The sequence below is a fragment of the Hyla sarda genome, unplaced genomic scaffold (assembly GCF_029499605.1).
Source record: "Hyla sarda isolate aHylSar1 unplaced genomic scaffold, aHylSar1.hap1 scaffold_546, whole genome shotgun sequence".
NCBI lineage: Eukaryota > Metazoa > Chordata > Amphibia > Anura > Hylidae > Hyla > Hyla sarda.
This window is the reverse complement of record NW_026610557.1, coordinates 1-18,505: the sequence shown is the minus strand read 5'-3', so window position 1 is coordinate 18,505 and position 18,505 is coordinate 1. Positions and strand designations below refer to the sequence as shown.

Here is an 18,505-nt window from a genome sequence, read left to right as displayed (position 1 = left end):
GACACTGGGGGATAATTTTCTAAGGATTTATACTGATTTTTCCTGTCTGAATTTGTCGCACAGAAAGTTGCAGGCCAAATATGTGTGACATTTCTGCGACTTTAGCTTCTAGAGCATTTTTACAACATTATACATAGGTGCTGAATACATAAAAAGCGACTGTTCAGCGACAGACAAGTCGCATCGGCTGAAAGTAGGCCAGAATGTCAGTCCATGTTGGAGCAGGTTTAGATACAGTCTAAAGCATAGATCTCAAAGTCTGTGCACAGAATTTAGCAAGGGCCTCGCACCTTCTGATGCATCAGGTAGGTGCACAATAGCATAGCCTAACCCTCTGTACTTTGGTCTATATTGATGCGGGACATAGACAGCCAGCTGATGACCAATCCATTAGTGCAATGGATGGCTGGAAGCATTTGTCTTTGCCTTTGCAATACCACAGAAGCAATGCATGGTCAATGTACAGCAATGACACACCTGTGTGAACAGCCAGGAGACCCCCCCCCCCATGTTATGTTACATAGTTACATAGTTAGTACGGTCGAAAAAAGACATATGTCCATCACGTTCAACCAGGGAATTAAGGGGTAGGGGTGTGGCGCGATATTGGGGAAGGGATGAGATTTTATATTTCTTCATAAGCATTAATCTTATTTTGTCAATTAGGAACATTCAGCACCCACCCGCTATCAAGGCAGCTGCCTATCATGTCATGCCCTACCTGCACAGGTGTGCTGGCTACTCAAATGATCCAATTAAGGAGGCCATTTAGTCAGCAGCAGCAGAAGTCCTGTGCCTGGACGCTCCAACAGGGGCCAGACACAAGCAGAAGCAGAAGCAGCAGAAGCAGCAGCAGCACCACCTTTTGTTTTTTTTGGCTGCAGCAGCAGCAAGGCCCACAGGGCTGGCTAGCTGGCTAGCCATCAAGCAGGTAGCAATGAAAGTAGGAATCTTTCTTTTTAACCCTGTAAGGGGGTGGTGCACTGTACCCGAAGATACTGCCATATCGGGTCAATGCATAGGGCGACGGAAGCAAGCTTCGAAATCGGCCCCCGTTCTCAAAAATCCATTTAATATATGGTCCCCAGATAGGGGACGTATCAGATATTAAACTGATAAGAACAGATACTACACTTGATCTTAGCCAAAAGGCCGAGAAGCGATAACCGTGAAAGGGGCGGGCCCCAACAAGGTCCCCTTCATGGGCACTATCACTGCTTGCTGTCAGGGAGGCTGCCAGACAATTTTCCATGCACACTCTGGGCTGGGGGGCAGTCAACCACCAGTACACACAGCAGAACCTAAACCCATACCATTATTGCTAAGCAGCAAGACAGGGGCCCATTGCACTCCCACGGGGCCTTTTTAAATGCAATCCATAACCCGGATTTGCCAGGAACCCTTCTTACTCCTCCTACTTGCATGTGACACTGGGCTTAGGATCTGCATAGGAAACACACACACAAGCACACACCTACCTTTGTTGCCTGCAGATGCCTCCTTGGCTGTCCCCAAACGGTATCAAACCAACACCCACGGGAAGCTGTAAGCATAGAGGACATGCCTGCACCCCATTGGACTTACCTGTGTGGGTTAAATCCGGGTTATTTGACAACCTATGGCGGTGATGGTTCTGCTCAGGCAGAGCAGTGCTGATGCTCCTCATAAAGCTGTCGCTGCTGTGAAGGTTCTAGGTGACATCACAAATCCCTTTGGTTACATACACAACAAAGCTGGGTTGTTGTTGTTTACACTCTGCAAGGCCTGTGGAAGTGAGTGACATCATAGCACTGTAGTTCTGAGGGTTCAAGATGGATGCAACAATCTCCTGTTGCTTCTATGAAGGCCGTAATAGACGACATCACCAAACAGCTCCATAGTCACATACACAGCAAAGGAGAGATGTTGTTTACACCTAGTGATGTCAGTGGTATTGAGTGACATCACAGCACAGTGCTAAGGCTCCTGGGCCTGGACACAGCAGCGGCTGCAATATCTCAACGGAGAATACGTTTATATCTATGTGTGTGTGTGCGCATATATATATATATATATATATATATATATATATATATATATATATTTCTCCGCCGAAATCACTTTTAAACCCATTTCCACCTTTTTTTCCCTTCTCTTCCTCTTACTTTTTTTTCACGTTTTTTTACGTTTTTCTCCTTTTCGCCTCTTTTCTGGGCGTATTATTCTTCTTTTTCTTCTTTTTTTTCGTCTAATGCATACCCCATCAGTGCAGCAATGCTTATTCAATACCGCCAGCAGATGGAGACACTGGGGGATAATTTTCTAAGGATTTATACTGATTTTTCCTGTCTGAATTTGTCGCACAGAAAGTTGCAGGCCAAATATGTGTGACATTTCTGCGACTTTAGCTTCTAGAGCATTTTTACAACATTATACATAGGTGCTGAATACATAAAAAGCGACTGTTCAGCGACAGACAAGTCGCATCGGCTGAAAGTAGGCCAGAATGTCAGTCCATGTTGGAGCAGGTTTAGATACAGTCTAAAGCATAGATCTCAAAGTCTGTGCACAGAATTTAGCAAGGGCCTCGCACCTTCTGATGCATCAGGTAGGTGCACAATAGCATAGCCTAACCCTCTGTACTTTGGTCTATATTGATGCGGGACATAGACAGCCAGCTGATGACCAATCCATTAGTGCAATGGATGGCTGGAAGCATTTGTCTTTGCCTTTGCAATACCACAGAAGCAATGCATGGTCAATGTACAGCAATGACACACCTGTGTGAACAGCCAGGAGACCCCCCCCCCCCCATGTTATGTTACATAGTTACATAGTTAGTACGGTCGAAAAAAGACATATGTCCATCACGTTCAACCAGGGAATTAAGGGGTAGGGGTGTGGCGCGATATTGGGGAAGGGATGAGATTTTATATTTCTTCATAAGCATTAATCTTATTTTGTCAATTAGGAACATTCAGCACCCACCCGCTATCAAGGCAGCTGCCTATCATGTCATGCCCTACCTGCACAGGTGTGCTGGCTACTCAAATGATCACAATTAAGGAGGCCATTTAGTCAGCAGCAGCAGAAGTCCTGTGCCTGGACGCTCCAACAGGGGCCAGACACAAGCAGAAGCAGAAGCAGCAGAAGCAGCAGCAGCACCACCTTTTGTTTTTTGGCTGCAGCAGCAGCAAGGCCCACAGGGCTGGCTAGCTGGCTAGCCAGCAAGCAGGTAGCAATGAAAGTAGGAATCTTTCTTTTTAACCCTGTAAGGGGGTGGTGCACTGTACCCGAAGATACTGCCATATCGGGTCAATGCATAGGGCGACGGAAGCAAGCTTCGAAATCGGCCCCCGTTCTCAAAAATCCATTTAATATATGGTCCCCAGATAGGGGACGTATCAGATATTAAACTGATAAGAACAGATACTACACTTGATCTTAGCCAAAAGGCCGAGAAGCGATAACCGTGAAAGGGGCGGGCCCAACAAGGTCCCCTTCATGGGCACTATCACTGCTTGCTGTCAGGGAGGCTGCCAGACAATTTTCCATGCACACTCTGGGCTGGGGGGCAGTCAACCACCAGTACACACAGCAGAACCTAAACCCATACCATTATTGCTAAGCAGCAAGACAGGGGCCCATTGCACTCCCACGGGGCCTTTTTAAATGCAATCCATAACCCGGATTTGCCAGGAACCCTTCTTACTCCTCCTACTTGCATGTGACACTGGGCTTAGGATCTGCATAGGAAACACACACACAAGCACACACCTACCTTTGTTGCCTGCAGATGCCTCCTTGGCTGTCCCCAAACGGTATCAAACCAACACCCACGGGAAGCTGTAAGCATAGAGGACATGCCTGCACCCCATTGGACTTACCTGTGTGGGTTAAATCCGGGTTATTTGACAACCTATGGCGGTGATGGTTCTGCTCAGGCAGAGCAGTGCTGATGCTCCTCATAAAGCTGTCGCTGCTGTGAAGGTTCTAGGTGACATCACAAATCCCTTTGGTTACATACACAACAAAGCTGGGTTGTTGTTGTTTACACTCTGCAAGGCCTGTGGAAGTGAGTGACATCATAGCACTGTAGTTCTGAGGGTTCAAGATGGATGCAACAATCTCCTGTTGCTTCTATGAAGGCCGTAATAGACGACATCACCAAACAGCTCCATAGTCACATACACAGCAAAGGAGAGATGTTGTTTACACCTAGTGATGTCAGTGGTATTGAGTGACATCACAGCACAGTGCTAAGGCTCCTGGGCCTGGACACAGCAGCGGCTGCAATATCTCAACGGAGAATACGTTTATATCTATGTGTGTGTGTGCGCATATATATATATATATATATATATATATATATATATATATATATATTCTCCGCCGAAATCACTTTTAAACCCATTTCCACCTTTTTTTCCCTTCTCTTCCTCTTACTTTTTTTTCACGTTTTTTTACGTTTTTCTCCTTTTCGCCTCTTTTCTGGGCGTATTATTCTTCTTTTTCTTCTTTTTTTTCGTCTAATGCATACCCCATCAGTGCAGCAATGCTTATTCAATACCGCCAGCAGATGGAGACACTGGGGGATAATTTTCTAAGGATTTATACTGATTTTTCCTGTCTGAATTTGTCGCACAGAAAGTTGCAGGCCAAATATGTGTGACATTTCTGCGACTTTAGCTTCTAGAGCATTTTTACAACATTATACATAGGTGCTGAATACATAAAAAGCGACTGTTCAGCGACAGACAAGTCGCATCGGCTGAAAGTAGGCCAGAATGTCAGTCCATGTTGGAGCAGGTTTAGATACAGTCTAAAGCATAGATCTCAAAGTCTGTGCACAGAATTTAGCAAGGGCCTCGCACCTTCTGATGCATCAGGTAGGTGCACAATAGCATAGCCTAACCCTCTGTACTTTGGTCTATATTGATGCGGGACATAGACAGCCAGCTGATGACCAATCCATTAGTGCAATGGATGGCTGGAAGCATTTGTCTTTGCCTTTGCAATACCACAGAAGCAATGCATGGTCAATGTACAGCAATGACACACCTGTGTGAACAGCCAGGAGACCCCCCCCCCCCCCCCCATGTTATGTTACATAGTTACATAGTTAGTACGGTCGAAAAAAGACATATGTCCATCACGTTCAACCAGGGAATTAAGGGGTAGGGGTGTGGCGCGATATTGGGGAAGGGATGAGATTTTATATTTCTTCATAAGCATTAATCTTATTTTGTCAATTAGGAACATTCAGCACCCACCCGCTATCAAGGCAGCTGCCTATCATGTCATGCCCTACCTGCACAGGTGTGCTGGCTACTCAAATGATCCAATTAAGGAGGCCATTTAGTCAGCAGCAGCAGAAGTCCTGTGCCTGGACGCTCCAACAGGGGCCAGACACAAGCAGAAGCAGAAGCAGCAGAAGCAGCAGCAGCACCACCTTTTGTTTTTTGGCTGCAGCAGCAGCAAGGCCCACAGGGCTGGCTAGCTGGCTAGCCAGCAAGCAGGTAGCAATGAAAGTAGGAATCTTTCTTTTTAACCCTGTAAGGGGGTGGTGCACTGTACCCGAAGATACTGCCATATCGGGTCAATGCATAGGGCGACGGAAGCAAGCTTCGAAATCGGCCCCCGTTCTCAAAAATCCATTTAATATATGGTCCCCAGATAGGGGACGTATCAGATATTAAACTGATAAGAACAGATACTACACTTGATCTTAGCCAAAAGGCCGAGAAGCGATAACCGTGAAAGGGGCGGGCCCAACAAGGTCCCCTTCATGGGCACTATCACTGCTTGCTGTCAGGGAGGCTGCCAGACAATTTTCCATGCACACTCTGGGCTGGGGGGCAGTCAACCACCAGTACACACAGCAGAACCTAAACCCATACCATTATTGCTAAGCAGCAAGACAGGGGCCCATTGCACTCCCACGGGGCCTTTTTAAATGCAATCCATAACCCGGATTTGCCAGGAACCCTTCTTACTCCTCCTACTTGCATGTGACACTGGGCTTAGGATCTGCATAGGAAACACACACACAAGCACACACCTACCTTTGTTGCCTGCAGATGCCTCCTTGGCTGTCCCCAAACGGTATCAAACCAACACCCACGGGAAGCTGTAAGCATAGAGGACATGCCTGCACCCCATTGGACTTACCTGTGTGGGTTAAATCCGGGTTATTTGACAACCTATGGCGGTGATGGTTCTGCTCAGGCAGAGCAGTGCTGATGCTCCTCATAAAGCTGTCGCTGCTGTGAAGGTTCTAGGTGACATCACAAATCCCTTTGGTTACATACACAACAAAGCTGGGTTGTTGTTGTTTACACTCTGCAAGGCCTGTGGAAGTGAGTGACATCATAGCACTGTAGTTCTGAGGGTTCAAGATGGATGCAACAATCTCCTGTTGCTTCTATGAAGGCCGTAATAGACGACATCACCAAACAGCTCCATAGTCACATACACAGCAAAGGAGAGATGTTGTTTACACCTAGTGATGTCAGTGGTATTGAGTGACATCACAGCACAGTGCTAAGGCTCCTGGGCCTGGACACAGCAGCGGCTGCAATATCTCAACGGAGAATACGTTTATATCTATGTGTGTGTGTGCGCATATATATATATATATATATATATATATATATATATATATATATTTCTCCGCCGAAATCACTTTTAAACCCATTTCCACCTTTTTTTCCCTTCTCTTCCTCTTACTTTTTTTTCACGTTTTTTTACGTTTTTCTCCTTTTCGCCTCTTTTCTGGGCGTATTATTCTTCTTTTTCTTCTTTTTTTTCGTCTAATGCATACCCCATCAGTGCAGCAATGCTTATTCAATACCGCCAGCAGATGGAGACACTGGGGGATAATTTTCTAAGGATTTATACTGATTTTTCCTGTCTGAATTTGTCGCACAGAAAGTTGCAGGCCAAATATGTGTGACATTTCTGCGACTTTAGCTTCTAGAGCATTTTTACAACATTATACATAGGTGCTGAATACATAAAAAGCGACTGTTCAGCGACAGACAAGTCGCATCGGCTGAAAGTAGGCCAGAATGTCAGTCCATGTTGGAGCAGGTTTAGATACAGTCTAAAGCATAGATCTCAAAGTCTGTGCACAGAATTTAGCAAGGGCCTCGCACCTTCTGATGCATCAGGTAGGTGCACAATAGCATAGCCTAACCCTCTGTACTTTGGTCTATATTGATGCGGGACATAGACAGCCAGCTGATGACCAATCCATTAGTGCAATGGATGGCTGGAAGCATTTGTCTTTGCCTTTGCAATACCACAGAAGCAATGCATGGTCAATGTACAGCAATGACACACCTGTGTGAACAGCCAGGAGACCCCCCCCCCCCCCCATGTTATGTTACATAGTTACATAGTTAGTACGGTCGAAAAAAGACATATGTCCATCACGTTCAACCAGGGAATTAAGGGGTAGGGGTGTGGCGCGATATTGGGGAAGGGATGAGATTTTATATTTCTTCATAAGCATTAATCTTATTTTGTCAATTAGGAACATTCAGCACCCACCCGCTATCAAGGCAGCTGCCTATCATGTCATGCCCTACCTGCACAGGTGTGCTGGCTACTCAAATGATCCAATTAAGGAGGCCATTTAGTCAGCAGCAGCAGAAGTCCTGTGCCTGGACGCTCCAACAGGGGCCAGACACAAGCAGAAGCAGAAGCAGCAGAAGCAGCAGCAGCACCACCTTTTGTTTTTTGGCTGCAGCAGCAGCAAGGCCCACAGGGCTGGCTAGCTGGCTAGCCAGCAAGCAGGTAGCAATGAAAGTAGGAATCTTTCTTTTTAACCCTGTAAGGGGGTGGTGCACTGTACCCGAAGATACTGCCATATCGGGTCAATGCATAGGGCGACGGAAGCAAGCTTCGAAATCGGCCCCCGTTCTCAAAAATCCATTTAATATATGGTCCCCAGATAGGGGACGTATCAGATATTAAACTGATAAGAACAGATACTACACTTGATCTTAGCCAAAAGGCCGAGAAGCGATAACCGTGAAAGGGGCGGGCCCAACAAGGTCCCCTTCATGGGCACTATCACTGCTTGCTGTCAGGGAGGCTGCCAGACAATTTTCCATGCACACTCTGGGCTGGGGGGCAGTCAACCACCAGTACACACAGCAGAACCTAAACCCATACCATTATTGCTAAGCAGCAAGACAGGGGCCCATTGCACTCCCACGGGGCCTTTTTAAATGCAATCCATAACCCGGATTTGCCAGGAACCCTTCTTACTCCTCCTACTTGCATGTGACACTGGGCTTAGGATCTGCATAGGAAACACACACACAAGCACACACCTACCTTTGTTGCCTGCAGATGCCTCCTTGGCTGTCCCCAAACGGTATCAAACCAACACCCACGGGAAGCTGTAAGCATAGAGGACATGCCTGCACCCCATTGGACTTACCTGTGTGGGTTAAATCCGGGTTATTTGACAACCTATGGCGGTGATGGTTCTGCTCAGGCAGAGCAGTGCTGATGCTCCTCATAAAGCTGTCGCTGCTGTGAAGGTTCTAGGTGACATCACAAATCCCTTTGGTTACATACACAACAAAGCTGGGTTGTTGTTGTTTACACTCTGCAAGGCCTGTGGAAGTGAGTGACATCATAGCACTGTAGTTCTGAGGGTTCAAGATGGATGCAACAATCTCCTGTTGCTTCTATGAAGGCCGTAATAGACGACATCACCAAACAGCTCCATAGTCACATACACAGCAAAGGAGAGATGTTGTTTACACCTAGTGATGTCAGTGGTATTGAGTGACATCACAGCACAGTGCTAAGGCTCCTGGGCCTGGACACAGCAGCGGCTGCAATATCTCAACGGAGAATACGTTTATATCTATGTGTGTGTGTGCGCATATATATATATATATATATATATATATATATATATATAATATATTTCTCCGCCGAAATCACTTTTAAACCCATTTCCACCTTTTTTTCCCTTCTCTTCCTCTTACTTTTTTTTCACGTTTTTTTACGTTTTTCTCCTTTTCGCCTCTTTTCTGGGCGTATTATTCTTCTTTTTCTTCTTTTTTTTCGTCTAATGCATACCCCATCAGTGCAGCAATGCTTATTCAATACCGCCAGCAGATGGAGACACTGGGGGATAATTTTCTAAGGATTTATACTGATTTTTCCTGTCTGAATTTGTCGCACAGAAAGTTGCAGGCCAAATATGTGTGACATTTCTGCGACTTTAGCTTCTAGAGCATTTTTACAACATTATACATAGGTGCTGAATACATAAAAAGCGACTGTTCAGCGACAGACAAGTCGCATCGGCTGAAAGTAGGCCAGAATGTCAGTCCATGTTGGAGCAGGTTTAGATACAGTCTAAAGCATAGATCTCAAAGTCTGTGCACAGAATTTAGCAAGGGCCTCGCACCTTCTGATGCATCAGGTAGGTGCACAATAGCATAGCCTAACCCTCTGTACTTTGGTCTATATTGATGCGGGACATAGACAGCCAGCTGATGACCAATCCATTAGTGCAATGGATGGCTGGAAGCATTTGTCTTTGCCTTTGCAATACCACAGAAGCAATGCATGGTCAATGTACAGCAATGACACACCTGTGTGAACAGCCAGGAGACCCCCCCCCCCCCCCCATGTTATGTTACATAGTTACATAGTTAGTACGGTCGAAAAAAGACATATGTCCATCACGTTCAACCAGGGAATTAAGGGGTAGGGGTGTGGCGCGATATTGGGGAAGGGATGAGATTTTATATTTCTTCATAAGCATTAATCTTATTTTGTCAATTAGGAACATTCAGCACCCACCCGCTATCAAGGCAGCTGCCTATCATGTCATGCCCTACCTGCACAGGTGTGCTGGCTACTCAAATGATCCAATTAAGGAGGCCATTTAGTCAGCAGCAGCAGAAGTCCTGTGCCTGGACGCTCCAACAGGGGCCAGACACAAGCAGAAGCAGAAGCAGCAGAAGCAGCAGCAGCACCACCTTTTGTTTTTTGGCTGCAGCAGCAGCAAGGCCCACAGGGCTGGCTAGCTGGCTAGCCAGCAAGCAGGTAGCAATGAAAGTAGGAATCTTTCTTTTTAACCCTGTAAGGGGGTGGTGCACTGTACCCGAAGATACTGCCATATCGGGTCAATGCATAGGGCGACGGAAGCAAGCTTCGAAATCGGCCCCCGTTCTCAAAAATCCATTTAATATATGGTCCCCAGATAGGGGACGTATCAGATATTAAACTGATAAGAACAGATACTACACTTGATCTTAGCCAAAAGGCCGAGAAGCGATAACCGTGAAAGGGGCGGGCCCAACAAGGTCCCCTTCATGGGCACTATCACTGCTTGCTGTCAGGGAGGCTGCCAGACAATTTTCCATGCACACTCTGGGCTGGGGGGCAGTCAACCACCAGTACACACAGCAGAACCTAAACCCATACCATTATTGCTAAGCAGCAAGACAGGGGCCCATTGCACTCCCACGGGGCCTTTTTAAATGCAATCCATAACCCGGATTTGCCAGGAACCCTTCTTACTCCTCCTACTTGCATGTGACACTGGGCTTAGGATCTGCATAGGAAACACACACACAAGCACACACCTACCTTTGTTGCCTGCAGATGCCTCCTTGGCTGTCCCCAAACGGTATCAAACCAACACCCACGGGAAGCTGTAAGCATAGAGGACATGCCTGCACCCCATTGGACTTACCTGTGTGGGTTAAATCCGGGTTATTTGACAACCTATGGCGGTGATGGTTCTGCTCAGGCAGAGCAGTGCTGATGCTCCTCATAAAGCTGTCGCTGCTGTGAAGGTTCTAGGTGACATCACAAATCCCTTTGGTTACATACACAACAAAGCTGGGTTGTTGTTGTTTACACTCTGCAAGGCCTGTGGAAGTGAGTGACATCATAGCACTGTAGTTCTGAGGGTTCAAGATGGATGCAACAATCTCCTGTTGCTTCTATGAAGGCCGTAATAGACGACATCACCAAACAGCTCCATAGTCACATACACAGCAAAGGAGAGATGTTGTTTACACCTAGTGATGTCAGTGGTATTGAGTGACATCACAGCACAGTGCTAAGGCTCCTGGGCCTGGACACAGCAGCGGCTGCAATATCTCAACGGAGAATACGTTTATATCTATGTGTGTGTGTGCGCATATATATATATATATATATATATATATATATATATATATATATATATCTCCGCCGAAATCACTTTTAAACCCATTTCCACCTTTTTTTCCCTTCTCTTCCTCTTACTTTTTTTTCACGTTTTTTTACGTTTTTCTCCTTTTCGCCTCTTTTCTGGGCGTATTATTCTTCTTTTTCTTCTTTTTTTTCGTCTAATGCATACCCCATCAGTGCAGCAATGCTTATTCAATACCGCCAGCAGATGGAGACACTGGGGGATAATTTTCTAAGGATTTATACTGATTTTTCCTGTCTGAATTTGTCGCACAGAAAGTTGCAGGCCAAATATGTGTGACATTTCTGCGACTTTAGCTTCTAGAGCATTTTTACAACATTATACATAGGTGCTGAATACATAAAAAGCGACTGTTCAGCGACAGACAAGTCGCATCGGCTGAAAGTAGGCCAGAATGTCAGTCCATGTTGGAGCAGGTTTAGATACAGTCTAAAGCATAGATCTCAAAGTCTGTGCACAGAATTTAGCAAGGGCCTCGCACCTTCTGATGCATCAGGTAGGTGCACAATAGCATAGCCTAACCCTCTGTACTTTGGTCTATATTGATGCGGGACATAGACAGCCAGCTGATGACCAATCCATTAGTGCAATGGATGGCTGGAAGCATTTGTCTTTGCCTTTGCAATACCACAGAAGCAATGCATGGTCAATGTACAGCAATGACACACCTGTGTGAACAGCCAGGAGACCCCCCCCCCCCCCATGTTATGTTACATAGTTACATAGTTAGTACGGTCGAAAAAAGACATATGTCCATCACGTTCAACCAGGGAATTAAGGGGTAGGGGTGTGGCGCGATATTGGGGAAGGGATGAGATTTTATATTTCTTCATAAGCATTAATCTTATTTTGTCAATTAGGAACATTCAGCACCCACCCGCTATCAAGGCAGCTGCCTATCATGTCATGCCCTACCTGCACAGGTGTGCTGGCTACTCAAATGATCCAATTAAGGAGGCCATTTAGTCAGCAGCAGCAGAAGTCCTGTGCCTGGACGCTCCAACAGGGGCCAGACACAAGCAGAAGCAGAAGCAGCAGAAGCAGCAGCAGCACCACCTTTTGTTTTTTGGCTGCAGCAGCAGCAAGGCCCACAGGGCTGGCTAGCTGGCTAGCCAGCAAGCAGGTAGCAATGAAAGTAGGAATCTTTCTTTTTAACCCTGTAAGGGGGTGGTGCACTGTACCCGAAGATACTGCCATATCGGGTCAATGCATAGGGCGACGGAAGCAAGCTTCGAAATCGGCCCCCGTTCTCAAAAATCCATTTAATATATGGTCCCCAGATAGGGGACGTATCAGATATTAAACTGATAAGAACAGATACTACACTTGATCTTAGCCAAAAGGCCGAGAAGCGATAACCGTGAAAGGGGCGGGCCCAACAAGGTCCCCTTCATGGGCACTATCACTGCTTGCTGTCAGGGAGGCTGCCAGACAATTTTCCATGCACACTCTGGGCTGGGGGGCAGTCAACCACCAGTACACACAGCAGAACCTAAACCCATACCATTATTGCTAAGCAGCAAGACAGGGGCCCATTGCACTCCCACGGGGCCTTTTTAAATGCAATCCATAACCCGGATTTGCCAGGAACCCTTCTTACTCCTCCTACTTGCATGTGACACTGGGCTTAGGATCTGCATAGGAAACACACACACAAGCACACACCTACCTTTGTTGCCTGCAGATGCCTCCTTGGCTGTCCCCAAACGGTATCAAACCAACACCCACGGGAAGCTGTAAGCATAGAGGACATGCCTGCACCCCATTGGACTTACCTGTGTGGGTTAAATCCGGGTTATTTGACAACCTATGGCGGTGATGGTTCTGCTCAGGCAGAGCAGTGCTGATGCTCCTCATAAAGCTGTCGCTGCTGTGAAGGTTCTAGGTGACATCACAAATCCCTTTGGTTACATACACAACAAAGCTGGGTTGTTGTTGTTTACACTCTGCAAGGCCTGTGGAAGTGAGTGACATCATAGCACTGTAGTTCTGAGGGTTCAAGATGGATGCAACAATCTCCTGTTGCTTCTATGAAGGCCGTAATAGACGACATCACCAAACAGCTCCATAGTCACATACACAGCAAAGGAGAGATGTTGTTTACACCTAGTGATGTCAGTGGTATTGAGTGACATCACAGCACAGTGCTAAGGCTCCTGGGCCTGGACACAGCAGCGGCTGCAATATCTCAACGGAGAATACGTTTATATCTATGTGTGTGTGTGCGCATATATATATATATATATATATATATATATATATATATATATATATTTCTCCGCCGAAATCACTTTTAAACCCATTTCCACCTTTTTTTCCCTTCTCTTCCTCTTACTTTTTTTTCACGTTTTTTTACGTTTTTCTCCTTTTCGCCTCTTTTCTGGGCGTATTATTCTTCTTTTTCTTCTTTTTTTTCGTCTAATGCATACCCCATCAGTGCAGCAATGCTTATTCAATACCGCCAGCAGATGGAGACACTGGGGGATAATTTTCTAAGGATTTATACTGATTTTTCCTGTCTGAATTTGTCGCACAGAAAGTTGCAGGCCAAATATGTGTGACATTTCTGCGACTTTAGCTTCTAGAGCATTTTTACAACATTATACATAGGTGCTGAATACATAAAAAGCGACTGTTCAGCGACAGACAAGTCGCATCGGCTGAAAGTAGGCCAGAATGTCAGTCCATGTTGGAGCAGGTTTAGATACAGTCTAAAGCATAGATCTCAAAGTCTGTGCACAGAATTTAGCAAGGGCCTCGCACCTTCTGATGCATCAGGTAGGTGCACAATAGCATAGCCTAACCCTCTGTACTTTGGTCTATATTGATGCGGGACATAGACAGCCAGCTGATGACCAATCCATTAGTGCAATGGATGGCTGGAAGCATTTGTCTTTGCCTTTGCAATACCACAGAAGCAATGCATGGTCAATGTACAGCAATGACACACCTGTGTGAACAGCCAGGAGACCCCCCCCCCCCCATGTTATGTTACATAGTTACATAGTTAGTACGGTCGAAAAAAGACATATGTCCATCACGTTCAACCAGGGAATTAAGGGGTAGGGGTGTGGCGCGATATTGGGGAAGGGATGAGATTTTATATTTCTTCATAAGCATTAATCTTATTTTGTCAATTAGGAACATTCAGCACCCACCCGCTATCAAGGCAGCTGCCTATCATGTCATGCCCTACCTGCACAGGTGTGCTGGCTACTCAAATGATCCAATTAAGGAGGCCATTTAGTCAGCAGCAGCAGAAGTCCTGTGCCTGGACGCTCCAACAGGGGCCAGACAAGCAGAAGCAGAAGCAGCAGAAGCAGCAGCAGCACCACCTTTTGTTTTTTGGCTGCAGCAGCAGCAAGGCCCACAGGGCTGGCTAGCTGGCTAGCCAGCAAGCAGGTAGCAATGAAAGTAGGAATCTTTCTTTTTAACCCTGTAAGGGGGTGGTGCACTGTACCCGAAGATACTGCCATATCGGGTCAATGCATAGGGCGACGGAAGCAAGCTTCGAAATCGGCCCCCGTTCTCAAAAATCCATTTAATATATGGTCCCCAGATAGGGGACGTATCAGATATTAAACTGATAAGAACAGATACTACACTTGATCTTAGCCAAAAGGCCGAGAAGCGATAACCGTGAAAGGGGCGGGCCCAACAAGGTCCCCTTCATGGGCACTATCACTGCTTGCTGTCAGGGAGGCTGCCAGACAATTTTCCATGCACACTCTGGGCTGGGGGGCAGTCAACCACCAGTACACACAGCAGAACCTAAACCCATACCATTATTGCTAAGCAGCAAGACAGGGGCCCATTGCACTCCCACGGGGCCTTTTTAAATGCAATCCATAACCCGGATTTGCCAGGAACCCTTCTTACTCCTCCTACTTGCATGTGACACTGGGCTTAGGATCTGCATAGGAAACACACACACAAGCACACACCTACCTTTGTTGCCTGCAGATGCCTCCTTGGCTGTCCCCAAACGGTATCAAACCAACACCCACGGGAAGCTGTAAGCATAGAGGACATGCCTGCACCCCATTGGACTTACCTGTGTGGGTTAAATCCGGGTTATTTGACAACCTATGGCGGTGATGGTTCTGCTCAGGCAGAGCAGTGCTGATGCTCCTCATAAAGCTGTCGCTGCTGTGAAGGTTCTAGGTGACATCACAAATCCCTTTGGTTACATACACAACAAAGCTGGGTTGTTGTTGTTTACACTCTGCAAGGCCTGTGGAAGTGAGTGACATCATAGCACTGTAGTTCTGAGGGTTCAAGATGGATGCAACAATCTCCTGTTGCTTCTATGAAGGCCGTAATAGACGACATCACCAAACAGCTCCATAGTCACATACACAGCAAAGGAGAGATGTTGTTTACACCTAGTGATGTCAGTGGTATTGAGTGACATCACAGCACAGTGCTAAGGCTCCTGGGCCTGGACACAGCAGCGGCTGCAATATCTCAACGGAGAATACGTTTATATCTATGTGTGTGTGTGCGCATATATATATATATATATATATATATATATATATATATATATATTTCTCCGCCGAAATCACTTTTAAACCCATTTCCACCTTTTTTTCCCTTCTCTTCCTCTTACTTTTTTTTCACGTTTTTTTACGTTTTTCTCCTTTTCGCCTCTTTTCTGGGCGTATTATTCTTCTTTTTCTTCTTTTTTTTCGTCTAATGCATACCCCATCAGTGCAGCAATGCTTATTCAATACCGCCAGCAGATGGAGACACTGGGGGATAATTTTCTAAGGATTTATACTGATTTTTCCTGTCTGAATTTGTCGCACAGAAAGTTGCAGGCCAAATATGTGTGACATTTCTGCGACTTTAGCTTCTAGAGCATTTTTACAACATTATACATAGGTGCTGAATACATAAAAAGCGACTGTTCAGCGACAGACAAGTCGCATCGGCTGAAAGTAGGCCAGAATGTCAGTCCATGTTGGAGCAGGTTTAGATACAGTCTAAAGCATAGATCTCAAAGTCTGTGCACAGAATTTAGCAAGGGCCTCGCACCTTCTGATGCATCAGGTAGGTGCACAATAGCATAGCCTAACCCTCTGTACTTTGGTCTATATTGATGCGGGACATAGACAGCCAGCTGATGACCAATCCATTAGTGCAATGGATGGCTGGAAGCATTTGTCTTTGCCTTTGCAATACCACAGAAGCAATGCATGGTCAATGTACAGCAATGACACACCTGTGTGAACAGCCAGGAGACCCCCCCCCCCCCATGTTATGTTACATAGTTACATAGTTAGTACGGTCGAAAAAAGACATATGTCCATCACGTTCAACCAGGGAATTAAGGGGTAGGGGTGTGGCGCGATATTGGGGAAGGGATGAGATTTTATATTTCTTCATAAGCATTAATCTTATTTTGTCAATTAGGAACATTCAGCACCCACCCGCTATCAAGGCAGCTGCCTATCATGTCATGCCCTACCTGCACAGGTGTGCTGGCTACTCAAATGATCCAATTAAGGAGGCCATTTAGTCAGCAGCAGCAGAAGTCCTGTGCCTGGACGCTCCAACAGGGGCCAGACACAAGCAGAAGCAGAAGCAGCAGAAGCAGCAGCAGCACCACCTTTTGTTTTTTGGCTGCAGCAGCAGCAAGGCCCACAGGGCTGGCTAGCTGGCTAGCCAGCAAGCAGGTAGCAATGAAAGTAGGAATCTTTCTTTTTAACCCTGTAAGGGGGTGGTGCACTGTACCCGAAGATACTGCCATATCGGGTCAATGCATAGGGCGACGGAAGCAAGCTTCGAAATCGGCCCCCGTTCTCAAAAATCCATTTAATATATGGTCCCCAGATAGGGGACGTATCAGATATTAAACTGATAAGAACAGATACTACACTTGATCTTAGCCAAAAGGCCGAGAAGCGATAACCGTGAAAGGGGCGGGCCCAACAAGGTCCCCTTCATGGGCACTATCACTGCTTGCTGTCAGGGAGGCTGCCAGACAATTTTCCATGCACACTCTGGGCTGGGGGGCAGTCAACCACCAGTACACACAGCAGAACCTAAACCCATACCATTATTGCTAAGCAGCAAGACAGGGGCCCATTGCACTCCCACGGGGCCTTTTTAAATGCAATCCATAACCCGGATTTGCCAGGAACCCTTCTTACTCCTCCTACTTGCATGTGACACTGGGCTTAGGATCTGCATAGGAAACACACACACAAGCACACACCTACCTTTGTTGCCTGCAGATGCCTCCTTGGCTGTCCCCAAACGGTATCAAACCAACACCCACGGGAAGCTGTAAGCATAGAGGACATGCCTGCACCCCATTGGACTTACCTGTGTGGGTTAAATCCGGGTTATTTGACAACCTATGGCGGTGATGGTTCTGCTCAGGCAGAGCAGTGCTGATGCTCCTCATAAAGCTGTCGCTGCTGTGAAGGTTCTAGGTGACATCACAAATCCCTTTGGTTACATACACAACAAAGCTGGGTTGTTGTTGTTTACACTCTGCAAGGCCTGTGGAAGTGAGTGACATCATAGCACTGTAGTTCTGAGGGTTCAAGATGGATGCAACAATCTCCTGTTGCTTCTATGAAGGCCGTAATAGACGACATCACCAAACAGCTCCATAGTCACATACACAGCAAAGGAGAGATGTTGTTTACACCTAGTGATGTCAGTGGTATTGAGTGACATCACAGCACAGTGCTAAGGCTCCTGGGCCTGGACACAGCAGCGGCTGCAATATCTCAACGGAGAATACGTTTATATCTATGTGTGTGTGTGCGCATATATATATATATATATATATATATATATATATATATATATATATATTTCTCCGCCGAAATCACTTTTAAACCCATTTCCACCTTTTTTTCCCTTCTCTTCCTCTTACTTTTTTTTCACGTTTTTTTACGTTTTTCTCCTTTTCGCCTCTTTTCTGGGCGTATTATTCTTCTTTTTCTTCTTTTTTTTCGTCTAATGCATACCCCATCAGTGCAGCAATGCTTATTCAATACCGCCAGCAGATGGAGACACTGGGGGATAATTTTCTAAGGATTTATACTGATTTTTCCTGTCTGAATTTGTCGCACAGAAAGTTGCAGGCCAAATATGTGTGACATTTCTGCGACTTTAGCTTCTAGAGCATTTTTACAACATTATACATAGGTGCTGAATACATAAAAAGCGACTGTTCAGCGACAGACAAGTCGCATCGGCTGAAAGTAGGCCAGAATGTCAGTCCATGTTGGAGCAGGTTTAGATACAGTCTAAAGCATAGAT

The 18,505-nt window shown here is 46.1% G+C and overlaps 8 non-coding genes across 8 annotated transcripts; all 8 read right to left on the bottom strand.

Moving 5' to 3' along the window:
- Positions 1–973: 973 nt before the first annotated feature.
- LOC130339603 (U2 spliceosomal RNA) lies at positions 974–1,164 on the bottom strand. The gene has a single exon (XR_008879940.1). It is a non-coding gene; the product is annotated as a U2 spliceosomal RNA (small nuclear RNA).
- Positions 1,165–3,256: 2,092 nt separating this feature from the next.
- LOC130339591 (U2 spliceosomal RNA) lies at positions 3,257–3,447 on the bottom strand. Its single transcript, XR_008879933.1, has one exon. It is a non-coding gene; the product is annotated as a U2 spliceosomal RNA (small nuclear RNA).
- A 2,093-nt stretch (positions 3,448–5,540) lies between these two features.
- On the bottom strand, positions 5,541–5,731 carry LOC130339579 (U2 spliceosomal RNA). Its single transcript, XR_008879926.1, has one exon. It is a non-coding gene; the product is annotated as a U2 spliceosomal RNA (small nuclear RNA).
- Positions 5,732–7,821: 2,090 nt separating this feature from the next.
- LOC130339567 (U2 spliceosomal RNA) lies at positions 7,822–8,012 on the bottom strand. Its single transcript, XR_008879915.1, has one exon. It is a non-coding gene; the product is annotated as a U2 spliceosomal RNA (small nuclear RNA).
- A 2,092-nt stretch (positions 8,013–10,104) lies between these two features.
- Positions 10,105–10,295, bottom strand: LOC130339652 (U2 spliceosomal RNA). The gene has a single exon (XR_008879980.1). It is a non-coding gene; the product is annotated as a U2 spliceosomal RNA (small nuclear RNA).
- Positions 10,296–12,386: 2,091 nt separating this feature from the next.
- LOC130339640 (U2 spliceosomal RNA) lies at positions 12,387–12,577 on the bottom strand. The gene has a single exon (XR_008879969.1). It is a non-coding gene; the product is annotated as a U2 spliceosomal RNA (small nuclear RNA).
- A 2,088-nt stretch (positions 12,578–14,665) lies between these two features.
- On the bottom strand, positions 14,666–14,856 carry LOC130339626 (U2 spliceosomal RNA). Its single transcript, XR_008879958.1, has one exon. It is a non-coding gene; the product is annotated as a U2 spliceosomal RNA (small nuclear RNA).
- A 2,088-nt stretch (positions 14,857–16,944) lies between these two features.
- On the bottom strand, positions 16,945–17,135 carry LOC130339614 (U2 spliceosomal RNA). Its single transcript, XR_008879947.1, has one exon. It is a non-coding gene; the product is annotated as a U2 spliceosomal RNA (small nuclear RNA).
- Between the last annotated feature and the right edge of the window lie 1,370 nt (positions 17,136–18,505).